General features: G+C 41.2%; 1 long non-coding RNA gene across 1 annotated transcript in view; it reads left to right on the top strand.

The window, feature by feature from the left end:
- LOC123383512 overlaps positions 1–11,925 on the top strand; it is a 58,303-nt gene extending 46,378 nt beyond the window's left edge. The window contains exons 3-4 of the long non-coding RNA XR_006593345.1: positions 2,706–2,834; positions 11,864–11,925. This is a non-coding gene — a long non-coding RNA (uncharacterized LOC123383512). The remainder of the gene's footprint in view (positions 1–2,705; positions 2,835–11,863) is intronic.
- Positions 11,926–16,342: the final 4,417 nt, after the last annotated feature.

Raw genomic sequence — 16,342 nt, 5'->3', positions numbered from 1 at the left:
ATAGCAAAATTTCATGGGGCGCCTGAGCGGCTCAGTCGCTTAAGCATCCCACTCTTGATTTCAGCTCACATCTTGATCTCAGGTTCATGAGTTCAAGCCCTGCATTGAGCTTGTGCTGGCCGTGGAGCTTACTAAAAAACCAAAAAATGAAAAATTCATACTTTCAATTGAAATATAATTTCGTGAGAAAAACACAAACTTAATACTAACAGTCAACACATACTAAAAGTAAAAATTAAATCCGTATTGGAAAGGTGCAACATTTGTCAAGAAATATTATTGATCCAGGAGTGTCTTTGCTGGGATGCATCTTTAAAGTTAGTGCATGTTAAATCTCAGAAAAATGATTCAACATCATCTTCAATAATATTTTTGTCAGAAATATGTGGCAGGAAGTGTGAAACACATATACATATGGTCCGAAATGCATTGGTTTAAATTGGTTTAAATTGCATTTTCTTCCTGCTCACCATGTGCTAAAAAACTAATAACAACCACCTTGAAGGTTCAAAACAGGTTTGCTTTAGGGGAGGGAGAAGCGGTAACACGCGATGTGATTCTGAGGAAACTCTTCCTAAGTGCCATTTCACTGCAACCCAGAGAGCGAATCTGGAAGGATCCCTGGTCCACTGAATTTTTGTCAAAATTCAAATCACCTGGGAAGTTTATGGGACAGTTACCTTGGATCAGGTCTCCTTGAGGGCATGACATGGTAAACCCCACCTATATCGCCCCGGTTTAGTTGGGATTATGACTCTCATTTTCGGAATGGAGCTAAAAGGAAAATTCAGGGATCCTAGCCACCACATTCCATCTAGAAAAGACCCTTGCGGGGCGCCTGGGTGGCACAGTCGGTTGGGCATCCGACTTCAGCCAGGTCACGATCTCGCGGTCCAGGAGTTCGAGCCCCGCGTCAGGCTCTGGGCTGATGGCTCAGAGCCTGGAGCCTGTTTCCGATTCTGTGTCTCCCTCTCTCTTTGCCCCTCCCCCGTTCGTGCTCTCTCTCTGTCCCCAAAATAAATAAACGTTGAAAAAAAAATTTTTAAAAGAAAAGACCCTTGCATGACATCTGACGATAAGTTGATTTTCTGTTTTCAATTGTTATAATTATGGGACTGTCCTTTTGTGAAGGAAACATCCACCCGATTATGGTAATTGGATCCTTATTTACCTTCTGAGAAGCCATCACTGAACTTATTAAAGGTGGGCAAAATCACTTGATGCAATTTTAAAGATCTATTTGTAATTTCCTACTTAATTTGGATTCTTTTTACCTGCTATCTAAACACACACACACACACACACACACACACACACACAGACATATATATATTCCCCGTGTTTAATTTCCATTTCACATTGGTTTTTGTATTAGTTCTGTTTCTGAATTTAATTAACATTTTACATTTCCTAATTTCTTTCCTGGATTTGAGTAATTTTGTCTTATTAGCACTTCAAAGTCAGACTGGGAGCTCCAAGCAGGGGCCTTAATTGCATGAGTAGTTAATTTCCTATTACAGACAAACTCATACATAGTAAGTGGTCTTTAACCTTTTAAATGTTCACAGGAAAATTAGGGTGTGAATGCATTAAATACATATACATTTTCTCCAAATGTCCATGAAGTAATAAAATAAGATAAAATAATATATATTGCTCTCATTCCAAGTAGTCAAAATTTGGTGCATTTTGTTAACACATCACAATTTTTTAAGCCTGAATTGCTTTTCTTAAGACTCATCAACCAGAACTTTCCCTCCCAATTCAGCTTGAGAATTTGCTGGATTGCATTTTTTTTGTTTGTTTTTGGTTTGCCCTTTCTGGAAGAGCTATCAACACCATTCTCACTTGAAAAATAAAAACAGATGATATATTCCATCTTAGGAATTTTCTTCAGGAAATGATGGGGGACATTTTAAGGTATTCAGTGAGATTTTTACTAACTTTTTAATAAAAGTTAGTAAATAAAAGGATACCCCAACTTTCTAAATCCCTATCGTTAGAGGGCTGAATAAATTATTTGTACTCTATCCATATAATCCATCAAGTACTGTAATAATACAGAAAAATATTTAATAGCAAAGGATATTTATTATTTACCAATTGAAAAATGCATATTCAAAAAAGGTGTAGAGGGGCGCCTGGGTGGCGCAGTCGGTTAAGCGTCCGACTTCAGCCAGGTCACGATCTCGCGGTCCGTGAGTTCGAGCCCCGCGTCGGGCTCTGGGCTGATGGCTCAGAGCCTGGAGCCTGTTTCCGATTCTGTGCCTCCCTCTCTCTCTGCCCCTCCCCCGTTCATGCTCTGTCTCGCTCTGTCCCAAAAATAAATAAATGTTGAAAAAAGGTGTAGAACATGTGAATATTATGGTAAGCATCATATGATATTATTTCTACCCATAGACAATGACTCGAATATAAAACAAAATATTGAAAGTAATCTCTACATAATAGAGAAAGGTCATATTGTTTTCTTTGGGATTTTTGGAGCCATGCAGATTTCTTGACAATGTATCTGTCGGTTTATATAATGACATGAAGTGGTGAAATCACATTAAAAATACGTATTTAGAAATGTCCATTGCCACTCTTTCAAACAGCTTAATTTACATCATAGCTATAGGATCATGAGCCTAGAAACCTAAGATCATGTATCAGAATGCAATATTCAATGACAACAATACCCACTCTTTCTTTGGTGTTTCCAGGATCAATTTTGCCTTCCTGGTCATTAATGCCTGGAGGCTGATGGGGAGGGAGAGATGGCAGATAGTTGAAATGCTTCCTGCTTAAAGCGAAGAAAGAAAAAGGAGAGTCCTATCATACGTGACAAAGAGGTGGTTAGTAACGTAGACTATACTGTAAAACCTATTAATGTGAAAAATCACTCCCCAAGCTCATGTTTTCTGCTTTCATTAATATTCCTTTGGACAACTTTTGCTCCATACGTGTGACCTTGCAAGCAGCTTAAACCGGCATCGAGCAGTTGGCAGTGAGTGATTGACAATGAGGTTTGTTAAGGAAGATCTCAAAGACATGGAACAGCTTGACACGTAGGAGTTATTATGGACTGGTTGGTGGCATACATTACAGGGGTCCTAAGTGACCCATCTTCAGAGTGGCCTCCTTTTCCTTATCTGCTGGAAATGTTGGCTGCTAACTGCTTCTAGTTTCATCCCTTTGTGAGAATTACCCTGCGCTGCATAGTATTGCTTCCCCTCACGTCTGCACATCCCTCAAGTGGTGGACCTTGACCAGTGGCGGGTGTGGAGATAAAAGCAGTTGGCCACTTATATCAATTCAGGAGAAATCTAATAACTTTTGGCTCTAGAACTCCCTACCAGGTAGTTTGGACCTCTGTTGCACTTAAATTGCACGGTCTAGAATTTTGACCAGATTCAAGACTAGCTTGAATTTGGCAAGACGTCTTCATAAGTGGCATGGAGCCTTCCCGCCAGGATCTACAAAGACACGGTTGTCTCTCTCTTTGGGATGTTGGCGGGCCTTGGTGATCATTGCCTAAATGCATTAATTCCGAAGGGGCTGAAAAATAGTGATAGTTTACTGATACCCTTCTTTCTTCATTTTTCACTTACAATTCATCTGTAAAGAAGAAGTCAGGGCACTGGGTGGCTCTTGGTTTCGGCTCAGGTCGTGATCTCGTGGCTTGTGAGTTCAAGCTCCATGTCAGGCTTTGTGCTGATGGTATGGAACCCACTTGGGATTCTCAGTCTCTCCCTCTCTCTCTGTCCCTTTCCCACTCATGCTCACTCTCCCTTTCTCTTTCTCTCAAAAAAAATAAACTCAAAAAAAAAAAGAATTCCTTTTTATTAACTGGGTAGTCACTAGGAAGCAAAACCTTGAAAGACTTCTAGGAGGTCTAAAGGACTCTAAAGGACTCAAGAGCCGACTTGAATAGGCTCCCACTGGCCAAAGATGATACATTCTGACCATTAATAAGGATAATAATTTAAATGTATTAAAATATACATTTAAATGTATATTTAAATGTGTGAGTTCGTGATGATGCTAAAAATATGCATGTTGATTATCTTTAGAAAATATTTGTGCATCAACTCATTACTTTGCAAACTAGTAAATAATGGGAATGAGACATATCCCACTTCTCCTATTACAAACTCTAGTTCAGATTCATCAATAGAATTTTTTCACTTTTTTAAAATGTTTAATGTCTTTTTTGAGACAGAGAGACAGACCGTGGGTGGGGGAGGGGCAGAGAGAGAGGGAGACACAGAATCCCAAGCAGGCTGCAGGCTCTGAGCTGTCAGCACAGAGCCCGACGTGGGGCTCGAACTCACAAACCATGAGATCATGACCTGAGCCCAAGTCAGACGCTTAACTGACTGAGCCATGCAGGCACCCCTGTCAATAGAATTTTAATTTCTAAAAACTGAATTTAAATTTTAATTTTTTATTGAATCCTTGCAAACACATATTGTGTAAACATAGATCTTCAGTTTTCTACAAAGATCTGTTAACCAGGTATATAATTAACGTTGGTATAATGTGATCCCAGCTCAATAGGATATGATCAAAAAAATGCAGAAAAAGAACCCTAAAACCAGGAAACAAACAAAACAAAAAACCAAAGCCAGCATGCTGCATTTTAACAATGGCACAGAATCCATTGGGCTATTTCTTATCGTGAAACCCCAGCATGTAGTCAGGACTGTGTTGTGTGTGCCTAGAAAGTATCTGAAAGTATTTTTCTTGCTTTGTTGACTGCTGGCACATAGTTATCTGTCTTTGAGTATAACTCCAGAAGAAATAAAGATAATTTATTGGAGCATATTAACATCTCATCATTACCTGTGGTGTGAGTTATTTCCCGGTGATTCCAATGCCTGTAATAATAAATGAGATAAATTAAGTCCAACAAAACAGGTGAGATGAAAGAACCAAATGAATTATGGCAAAATTAGATAAATATGAAATAAATTATAATAACTCTCTTAAAACACAAATGGAATAATTTCAGATATCATCCTTTTAACTTCCAGCTTCATTTATTATGTAGTAAGATCATTCTTTCATTTCCTTAGGAGCAAAATGCAGCATAATGTTGATTACAATTTGTATCACATATTTAAGAGATCTCCTTTATCATGAATGTACATTTAAAAAAATTTTTTTAACATTTATTCATTTTTGAGAGAGAGAGACAGAGCATGAGCGGGGGAGGAGCAGAGAGAGAGGGAGACACAGAATCCGAAGCAGGCTCTGAGCTGTCGGCACAGAGCCCGACGCGGGGCTCGAACTCACAGACCACGAGAGCATGACCTGAGTCGAAGTCGGATGCTTCACCGACTGAGCCACCCAGGCGCCCCATGAACGTACATTTTAAGTCGAAAGAAAGCATACGCAGTAGTGGAATTTGGGGAATATCCCTGGAACACAAGTGCCTTAAGGTCTGTGGTCCCACAGGTTGTAAATCACTGAACAGGACACCGGTAATTCAATAATATCCCAGGCAGTATTCCCAGAGTTCACCATCTTTTCTGCTCTCCACTGGAAACACACTGAAGTAGGAAAAACACAGGCAGAATCACAAAGCGTTTTACAAACACTGGCTATTTAACCCACTTGTCCCTACTGTTGCGTAAGGCTGAGAGAAGAGATCTGGAACTTTAAACGCCTGTACATTTAAGTCACCACGTAGTCATATCACACAAAACATAACGTGCATTAACAAGGTCACAAAAACGTTGGTCAGGGCACGTGCCAGGGTTGAGAGAAATGGAAAGGCCCATCGAGTCCACGTAGCTGGCTTATTCTTTCATCGTCATTACATGTAGACAAATATATAGATTTAAATTGATTATTTTTGTGCCACCCCAAAGACTCACGTAGGAATGGCAGTCCTCCAGGTTTAACACCCAGCTGGTCTAGGGGCTCAGAGCCTGATGCTGGGCTCACTGGCTATGTGGTCTTGGCTGCTTCTCGAAACTCTACCTATCTGGGGAGCCGCTATGAGAAATAGAGCTCATGGAGGTGACGTTCCTGGCACAAGGTGGCTCCCCACTGAATGTAGCTCTTACTCCGTGGCTGAGACGGGGGGCGGCGGGGGGGCTGGCCAAGATTTGAAGAGGCATCAGCGAACACACGTTTTTAAAGGGCCCTCCACTTCCACAGGTGGTTTGACCCATTTCTTTATTCACACGCTGAATACAGCAAACGTGAAGCACTGCGCCCTGGCTTTGCATAGAGATATACAGCAAATACACGCATTTTATGAAAGTACGTTCTTGCTAGAGAGAAAGATTACCCAGCTAACAGTGCAGTGTATGAGCCAGAGGATAACTTGCGGTGGGCATGGGGATTAAAATGGTACATGTCAGTGGCTGGAAGTGTAGTGGGTACCCAGCCAAGGAGGGATGCTATGACTGCTACTCACAGGCATCATCATACCTGATACGGACGTCACCAAAATAAATATGTGTGTGTTACCTGAATGAACATAAGTCTGGAACTGAGGCAGAAGGTTACTGCTGGTAGTAGGATAACAATAATATAATATATAATTAATACATATAGATCAATCATTAAATGTGATACCACTTTATAGCACTTAATAGGAGCAAGATACTTTTCCACACAGCTTCCGTGTATTTGCTCATCTGTCCCTGTAGGAACCTTATGAGGTAGTTAGTACTTTATTCGCAATTTACAGATGAGGACAATGAGAAAGAAAGAGTTGGGGAGTCACTGGCTTGAACTCTCCCTGCTAGTATCACTGAATCCACAGTTTGAACCCAGAAGGTTTGCCTCGAATGTCTGTGCACCGAACCAAGATGTTGAAGCATTGGAATAATAAATAGAGATTTCCAAAATATTAATATATAATACAAGCTTCCCTAACAGAGATACACTTTATAAATAGGATTCGCTTTGAGGCATTTGCCCTTTAGGATGCTGAGAAGTTGGGGCGCCTGGGTGGCTCAGTCAGTTAAGAATGCTGAGAAGAAAATAAATAAACCACTCAATTAATGCCACACGTATTAGAGACTGACACATCTCCAAGTGGGTAAGGCCATTAAAATTCTGCTGTGTGTGTTCACAATGCCTTTTACTCCTCTCTTCCCCTCGAGTTGGCAATCTGTCTCCTTCCATTACCTCCACCAGGCATCTGAGCCACCGAATCAGTGAGTGCATAAATTATCCACTGGCACAGTTAACCAGAGCCAGGATTTGGGTCCAAGGGAACATGCGTCTAAATCCACCCAGTGTATGTCAATGTAAGTGACCGGCCTCCAAAACCGATTTTCAATACCAAAATATTTCTTGTTTCGAAATACTTCACTACATGAGGCAAAGTAGCATATCTTTCAGGATCTGTCTCTGATGGATTCACCCTCCACTGAGGATTAACCATGGTGCTAAGGGATGAGCGTTTTAGCTTAGAATCTAGATTTTTCCTCCTCATCTCCGCTGTTTAGACTTGTGACACGTGACAGGTGCTCGGTACATGTGGAAGGAATTAGTGGAGTCTACTGATTTTCTGTCTTTATCATCCTTTTCTTTGGAATCCTGTGACTCTCAAGGAATATATGAAAAGTTTGATTCCCATGATAATTGCTTTGGTTAGTAACCAAGCAATATGTGATCCGAATCATTATCAGTAAAAAGCTTTCTTCCCTGTGGATTGCAATGGTGCGTAACCAGTAATCCAGTAGGCAAACTCTGATTGAAACCATAAATTCCTGAAAAATAAATCTCAGCTCTCTGCGACAGGTGGGGCTGATTTTACAGGCCTTTGAAAATGACAGCACAAAGCCATCCTATCATCATAAAAAATAGTCTAAATATAAGGCCCATAAAAACGGGGTTGGGTTCAACTTTTATCTCAGTAAGTTCTATAAATTTTATTTAGAACTGTGAATTATGGAGCAAACCTTTGTGCATTTTGTAAGCAGATTTTACTTCCTTTGCTTGAAGCCCGTAAGCAAATGGCTTCTGACCTTTGTGTCTCACATGAGGCCGACCACCGCATCACCATGGGCTCCTGTTCCCACAATGCATACACGATTGGAGATTGGGGCATGTCCGCTTAGAATTTCCCATAACCGGTCCCATCTGACTCTGTTTGTTTTGTTTTTATTCTCTTGAAACAGATGTGTAGTTACTATTTTCAGTCCACAGTGGTTGTGAAAACCAGAAAGTTCATGGGATAGACATCCCATTGGGTGTGTGGGTTTTTGTTTCTCAAAGCCCCCTCCCTCCCACCTCAATCCCTGGTGACTGTACAAGGGAATGAATGATGTCAGTTTTCCACACCTGCCACCTGGGGCTCAGGACTCAGACCCTGCCAGGCTCCCCAAGCTCAGATGACCAGTATGTTACCTGAGATGCCAACCACCTTCCCTAACACATCTTAAGTACAACCTCCATCAAGGTACTCAATTACAGGAAGACTGATTTTTTTTTTTTAATGTTTATTAATTGTTGAGAGAGAGAGGAACAACATGAGTGGGGGGGGGGGTGCAGAGAGAGAGGGAGACAGAGAATCCAAAGCAGGCTCCAGGCTCTGACCTGTCCGCACAGAGCCCAATGCGGAACTTGAACTCACGGAAGATGAGATCACGATCAGAGCTGAAGTGGGACGCCTAACGGACTGAGCCACCCAGGCGCCCCTGATTATGGGAAGACTTGAGTCAAGAACACAGGTTATTTTCAGCTACTAAGTATTTGAAATTCACCTGTTAAAATGGAACTGTGACTTCTTTCGGAAATTTTCTTTGATAGCTTAGCAATTTATGCTTTTCATAGAATTTCACCTGTACCCATGTACCTGCATCCGATCCTTCTCGTTTTGGTTCTTCTGAAGTATTATTTTTCCTGCAACCCTATGACATCACATTGTGTTATCCCCGCCCCTTCCCCATTTCTCCAGAGTAGGCCGTCCTAGCAGGTGCCACACCATAATTCAAAATTTGACAACTAGATATCTGAGAAAAGCCAGGTCACTCAGGGAGAGACACAAGTAACGTGAATTTTATGAATTTTAAAAAATGGGAATTTTGTAGTAATTTTAAAAAAATAGAAGTAATTTTTTTCTAGGTTTGCACCCAGTACTTTTATTAGAAGACTCCGTGTCTTGCTGGCTGTGCTACCTGCTGCTGATTCATTTCTTTTTTACTCTAGAGCAAGAGTCAGGAGCCATAGTTCTGATTTTGGTTATTTAATAAAACCGATATATTTCTGCAAAAGCAGTTCCTTCTAAGAAGCTGGAAATAACATATATGTGTTTTTATATTACATATATATTTTTTAAATTAACACGTTGGCTTAGAAATGAAGGAAATCACAAAATAGCAGGGACAGTTGCCCCGAACACCATTTGATGATAACAACCAACATATTCCTCCACAGTCTATTGTATATTTTCCAAGTCACATAAAGAAAGAACCAAGACATCAATCATTCTGGCAAAGAGCTGCCAAGATATCTCCCCAAGAGATACCCTTCCTTGCAATTTCTCCTATTTCTGATTTATTAATCATGAATATCAGGAACAAATAGTCTCATTACTTAAACACATAGAAATATACTATGACTTGTCAGTAATTCAAATGGACAAAAGCCATCGTCCCTGTCCTCGAGACAACCAAAGACATTCATTGTGTATAATATTTAAGCACGTCCTCTCCCTGCTGTTAAGAATTCCAAGACTAAATTAATGTTGCAAGGAGGGCAGCATATAATTAGTCTCCTTAAGTTCACTTAACCAGCACAAAATAAATCCTCCCTTCAATTATGTTAATGAAAGCACTAGGGAATCAAACATCCAAACTTTGCAAGGAAACCTCATCACAGGAGTGGGTTCTCATCACCTCCTCAAAGCCTGTCAGCTCCTTCAGAATTTCCCAGCAACACCAACATTAATTTTGCAGTTGGTACCAAGTCCTTGGCAAAATGGAGTTTCCGAGTGACCTGGGTTGGCATCAGCCAGCTATTTATCTTTGGAAACCATTCGCGGAGCAAAGAAAAATAAGTTCCTGACTTTGAAAGAATTGCTCTCTTTTTGTTTTAATGTTTGTGTTTGAGAGAGAGAGAACCAGAGCATGAGGGGTGGAGGGGCAGAGAGAGGTAGACACAGAATCTGTAGCAGGCTCCAGGCTCTGAGCTATCAGCACAGAGCCCAATGTGGGGCTTGAACTCATGAACTACAAGATCACGACCTGAGCCAAAGTCGGACACTTAACTGGCTGAGCCACCCAGGTACCCCTGAAGAATTGCTATCTTGAATAGAAGAAGACTAGCTCTTCTTCCAAAATAGTTGCCAATACAGACACACAAATGCCAGTGGAGACTTGGTTCGCCCCGCCAGACTCTCCTCATTGGGTCATGGCACATATTCACCAGCTGCCATGAGTATTGGCTGCCAATCCCACAAAGATTCTTTCTTCTTCAGAAACATGTCCTTTGGGCTTTCCACACTTGGGGCTATTGACATGAGAGCCTGGATAATTCATTTGTAGGGGCTGTTCTGTGGATTATAAGCTGTTTAATAAGATCCTTGGGTTCTACTTACTCAATGTCAGTGGCATCCTCAGTCAAATAAAAAATGTGTTCAAATATTACCAAATATCCCCTGGTAATATTGCAAAGGCACCCAGGTTTAGAAATGCTGCCCTCAGCTGATGAGAGCCACATTGCCCGGAAATGCCTAAGAGGTCACTCACTCCTCCTCTGGGTTGGCTCCCAACCAGTGAGTGTTTGGTGAGAGGACACAAAATTCAGCGCTCCCTCAAAGGAAGACCACTCGGAGATATTCTTCACAACTCAGAGCTCCCTCCAGGCCCAGGATAAGGCCGGACTCCAGCTGAAACACCAATTTCACGTAACTTACTTCCCCTGCCCTACTGGCTTCCCTTACCCTCTTAAGAGCTTTTCTTGGGAATATTCCACGCTCGCAATAAATCACACACCGCAGGTGCTGCTTTTAGGGAATTCAGGCCAAGACAGAAAAATATTTCAACATGTTCATGTTCTTCCTTCTCCTCTTCATCTTCATCACCATGATTATCATCACCATCGTCACCATCATCATCATAATATCATCTTAATAGGCACTGTGCCTTTTCAATAGTACATCACACATTTTGCACATTATCCGGCTAGCATCCCTACAGATGAGAACAGGGAACGTCAGACGGGTGGAGAAACTCGCCCACAGGCTTATGGCTGATCCATGACTAATAGGACCTTCATTAGATCCACATGTTTGAAAAATCATTCTGGATATAAGCACTACAAAACAGCTTTGCAACCTCTAAAGGGCCCCCTACCCCTTAGTCATTAATTTTGCTACCTGACAAAACAGTGCAGATTTAGTTACAAACGAATTGCACACAGTATTTGTCACAAATATGGTAACTCCCTTTATCAGTCCTTCCCATTTAGGTGAAATAGTCTGCAGAGATTATTTCTAAGCACAAACATCTGTTTCAGGACCGAAGCAGAAATAATCCAAGAACATATATTATACACGCATTACCGTCTGTGCGCGTACTCCTAAAATGGATTGAAAAGTCGGCAAAGAGCATGTCGTCACGCCTGAAAACATACGAGTACCATAGAGCCAAAATCCAAGCTGCTGCCCATTTCTTCACATTCAGAAACTCTAAGGCGGTTGTTTGCAGAGAGATCTCCCGGTAATTAGTTTTATAGGCTGAGCTGAACTTCCTGTTTGCTTTGATGGTATGCTAGACGTCTCAAGGCACACAATATATCTTTACATTCGGGTTTCCAACCTCCTAATTGAATTCACCGATGCAGAAGTGGTCTCCCTTGAATGAGAAAAATAAATGAAGACTGAAGTCACCTTCTTTCATGTTATTTCCAGGGTCATCTCCTGCTATAAGACCCATGGACATCTGGAGTAACTGACTTGCTGAATCTCTGCGGTAAGCAAGCTCTTTATATTTCTAAATTCTAAACAGCCTCCTGTGCTCATTTGTCACTGTTCCTGGACCAGCATATTTCTGTCTGTTCCGTGCCACATTCGATCTGATACTAGTATATCTTTATTTTGAGAAGATATTTTTTTAAGCAATGAGAGAGAGAATTATAGCACAAACCATTGTAACTCAGGCCATGATTTCAAGACTATGGTATTGTACGCTCAGATCATCTAATCTGGAATATAATTTCTCATGGCCAAAATTGGACAGAACTCTGTTAGCCTCCAGGTAGATATTAGTCCTGCAAGGCAACACCAGCAGTCTGAAAGGGTTGCATTTCATTTACTGAATAGCGAGCCATGCCAGTGTGGCCTGAAAGAATCATTTACCATTGCCTCATAAATAAATCCCACTGCTCCTTTCCCCAAGGCAGGCTCTGTGGAGGGAGGGGGTGGAGAGGGACCCTTCTCAGTCACCAGCAGCTGCAAATCAGAGCTCACTCCCTGAGGAGACCCTGCCATTTGGGGCTTCCATATGAGCCCCCTGACGGTTTCCTCTGCCAGAGTGTCTTAAAGGGGCACATTGCTCCCTACCAGAAGGTGGACTGCCCTTCCTGTGTCTATCTCGGTTGCAAAGACAGCTGAATTGGCTTCTTGGTGTGCCATATTCCCGTATCGGGACCCATATTGGGTCACTATGTTTCACATACTCTCCAAAATGGCTGGTAACCTTTCCTGGAACACATGCATGCTGAAGAAAGGGACAATCATTTCAGGAGTGAATTGTCTGCATGTAGCTAATATACATATAGCTCATAGATGATTGAAGATAGATAGATAGATAGATAGATAGATAGAGATAGATAGATAGACGGACGGATGGATGGATAGGTGGGTGGGTAGGTGGATGGATGGATAGATAGATGTTAGAAAGGTGCAGGGATGATGGATAGATATGATGGATGCATAGACAGATCAATAGATATAGGGATGGATAGAAAGATAGATGGTAGAGGGATGGATAGATAGGTAGTTATATAAATAGATAATATATATAGTTGCATATCACCATTAAATACTTATATATCTTATTATACTTACCTTTCTGTTGTATATCTTAATTCTTGGGCTACCAGTTAAAAATCAAAAAGCCATATAGTTACCTGACATTCTTAGAAATTATAATTTGGGGCAGATATAAAACTTGCCTTTCATGACACAAAAAGGATTTTAGGTGTTTTTAAAAGAATACCTTCTATAGTTTTTTTTTCAGACATACAGACACAGGTGCAATCCCTTCTCTATAGGCAGGTGGTGTTAGGAGTGCAGAGACTGAATGGTAGCCCACCCGGAGGAAAGAAGGACTTTTGTGAAACTCATCTCGAAAACTCATCTACAGAGTCAGGGCAGATGGCTCATGCAACATCTGGAGACGTGTGCACCTGTGCCTGTTTTCCGCCCTCATTGTCTTTTCAGAGATTCCTCTTTCCTCTCTCCATGCCTCCTCCTGCCTCTCCTCTATTCTTCTTTCTTTCCTTCCTTCCTCTTCATCTCCTAGAAAAGAAGTGGGGGGGGTGGTTCTTACACCACATGATGTGTGTAACCACTAACCAAACATCATGATGTGGAAACTATTTGCTAATCTGCAGGGATACACGATGCATTGTCCATACTCCATGTAAGCTAGCTTACACGAGACCATTTTGACCATCCATTCACTAAAGAATGTAAAAGTGAATTAGTAGTCTTGAATTCCTTTTGAGGGGAAAGAAATCCATTTTTCTTTGTTCTGTTTTAATAGATTTCATGTTCATGTTTTTCCAGTCTGGGAAGTCCATTGTGTTTCCTGCAGGTAACTCTTCTAAGGAAATGCATAGGGCTGAGTATATGAAAGGCAGAATGTGCAAAACCGCCTCATAGGAGACGGTGAACAGCCAGGGAATTGGCCACATACCTTTTTTTTTCTTTTCTGTAAAACTAAAATCCACCCAAGAAGTGAAATTAGCCAACAATTCAAATGTGATTATTTGTAGGATCGATGTTGACCGCCATGGTGCACATTTACAGTTTCTCAAGAGGATCGTAAGTCATTAGCATTTCCAGGGTGGGGCTGGGATGCAGAAAAGATAGAAACATGGCATTAGTAGTCTATGAAGAGGAATATTTTTGCCTAGTGCGCAAAGAGGCCCCCTTCAAAAGCCACGGCTGTACTGGATTTGGTATTTTTTGTTAACGCGGCATGCCGTGGCTAAGGCAAAGAAGGAAGCATGTTTCAAATCTAGCTCTTACAACCAAGCTGAATGGATATGTCATGAAGAAAGAAAGATTGAATGGTCCCTGTCCTGACCTCCAGGAGAACTCTGCTCCAAAACAGAAAACAGAACGGTGACGCCTTTCCATTTACTTTGGTGCTCAAAGACACAGACTTTATAAAATGACCTTCCAGGGAGAGTGTGGGGACCAGAGGACATCCTGGCTTCCAGGAGACATTGGGTTCTCTCTGAGACCCCCTCCAGGGCGTATCAGCATCTGGGGGCAAAGAAAACTTCAATGAGGGATAGCGGTTAGTGTTTTCTCATGTTACTAAGAGCACAACAGATCTGTCCCTTGCTTATGTTATTCTTATCCATCTTCTACCCTTGGGTCATTAGGTTGGGGAAGTGTCTCCAATTTTCTAACAAAGTGAAACACACATATCCTGATTAACTGATAACAAACCCTTGCATGGGCACACTGAGGATTAGAAATATTCCCCTAAGATGAAAACTATGGTGTCCTATTATACAGAGAGCTTGGGTTGAATAGGTGTAAAAGGGCACAGAACGTGGGTGCAGATAGATGTCTGATGTGTCCCTCATACTTTAATAGTGTGCAGTGTGGTGGGTTCCACATGTAAACGTAGCAGCGATATGTTCCGTCAGCTGAATTTTCTGCTGAGCCAGACTCATGCAACAGACACATTGGAATGTATGCTTCGTTTCATTCCTCATTCTGCTCTGCCTGTGGGGGCTCCCTCCTCCAGGGGACCCCGGGGTTCCAGGGAACGTGGGCTGGAATGCACTGGTGTGGGGACGATTGTGCCAGCTGGGGGCAGGCAGAGCCAGATTGAAAGAATGTCCCCCACTGACCAATCCCCGAATCCCAACGATGTCAATTCTCTGTGCGGCTGTTTCCTTTCCAGTAAAACTGGGATCCATAACATCCCCAAGAGTTCCAGTAAAACTATAGACTCACTGTATAGAAACACTCGGATCATAGCGGGCCCTTCATCAATAAATATCAGTGTATTTCAACTTGGCATTTGGGGTCCCCCTCATCCCTTCCTTACCACACTCTGAAATTCATCCTTGTGTACCTCCCCACAATGCACCAAATGCTCCTCCTGTCCTACATTGTGAACAACTTGGGATTAGCACCAATATTCTATCCATCTTTCTGTTTGATACATTTCAACATAGTGTAAACGCTCAATACCTAGGGTTGGAATGGAATTGTCTCCTATTATTCGGAAGGCTGTGTGACTCCTGGTCTTATACAACTACAAGGGCGATTCACTGTTGCACACGTTATATATGTATAGACGTATGTATATAATAGACATGATATATTCTATATAATACATATTAGTATGTGTATTCATATGTACTGCATATAAACATGTATTTAGGTTTACAGATATACAACGATTTTTATTTTGTAAAGTATACAATATGTGCTATATATAAAATATATTTAAATGTATGTATTATAAATATATACAATATAGACATATATACGTGATATGCCCTGAACATCTGTGTCCTCTACCCTGGCCTTTTATTTTATTGACCTTTTCAAATAGCCAGCTTTTGCTTTCATTGATTTTCTCTGTTGATTTCCTATTTCCAAGTTCATTGATTTCTGCTTTCCTCTTTATTATTTCTTTTCTTCTGCTAGCTTTAGCCTCAAATTGTTCTTCTTTTTGCAAGTTCCTAAGGCAGGAACTTAGATTATGGATTGTCAGTCTTTCTTCTTTTCTAATGGATGCACTGAGTGGTAAAAATGTGCCTGTAAGCATTGTTTTCACTGCATCTCACAAATTTTGATCAGGTCCCCTTACATTTGGATTTACTTTTAATATTGTAAATATTAAATAGTGTGTTTTACAATTGTGTTCTTTGCTCTCCAAATATTTGGGGATTTTCCAAACATCTTTCTTTAGTTGATTTCATGTTCAATTCCTGTTGGTTTCTGAAAACATACTTTGCATGCTTTCTATTATTTTAAGGTTGTTAGGGAGTGTTTGATGGTCCAGGGTGTGGTCTATCTTGGTGCATGTTCCATATGAATTTGAGAATAACATGTATTTTGTGGTTGGTGGATGGAATATTTTATAAATATCAGTTAGATCAAGGTGATTGGCAGTCTTGCTCAGGTTAGCTA

This window comes from Felis catus, chromosome X (assembly GCF_018350175.1).
Source record: "Felis catus isolate Fca126 chromosome X, F.catus_Fca126_mat1.0, whole genome shotgun sequence".
Classification (NCBI taxonomy): domain Eukaryota; kingdom Metazoa; phylum Chordata; class Mammalia; order Carnivora; family Felidae; genus Felis; species Felis catus.
This window is presented reverse-complemented; position numbering and strand designations above follow the sequence as displayed.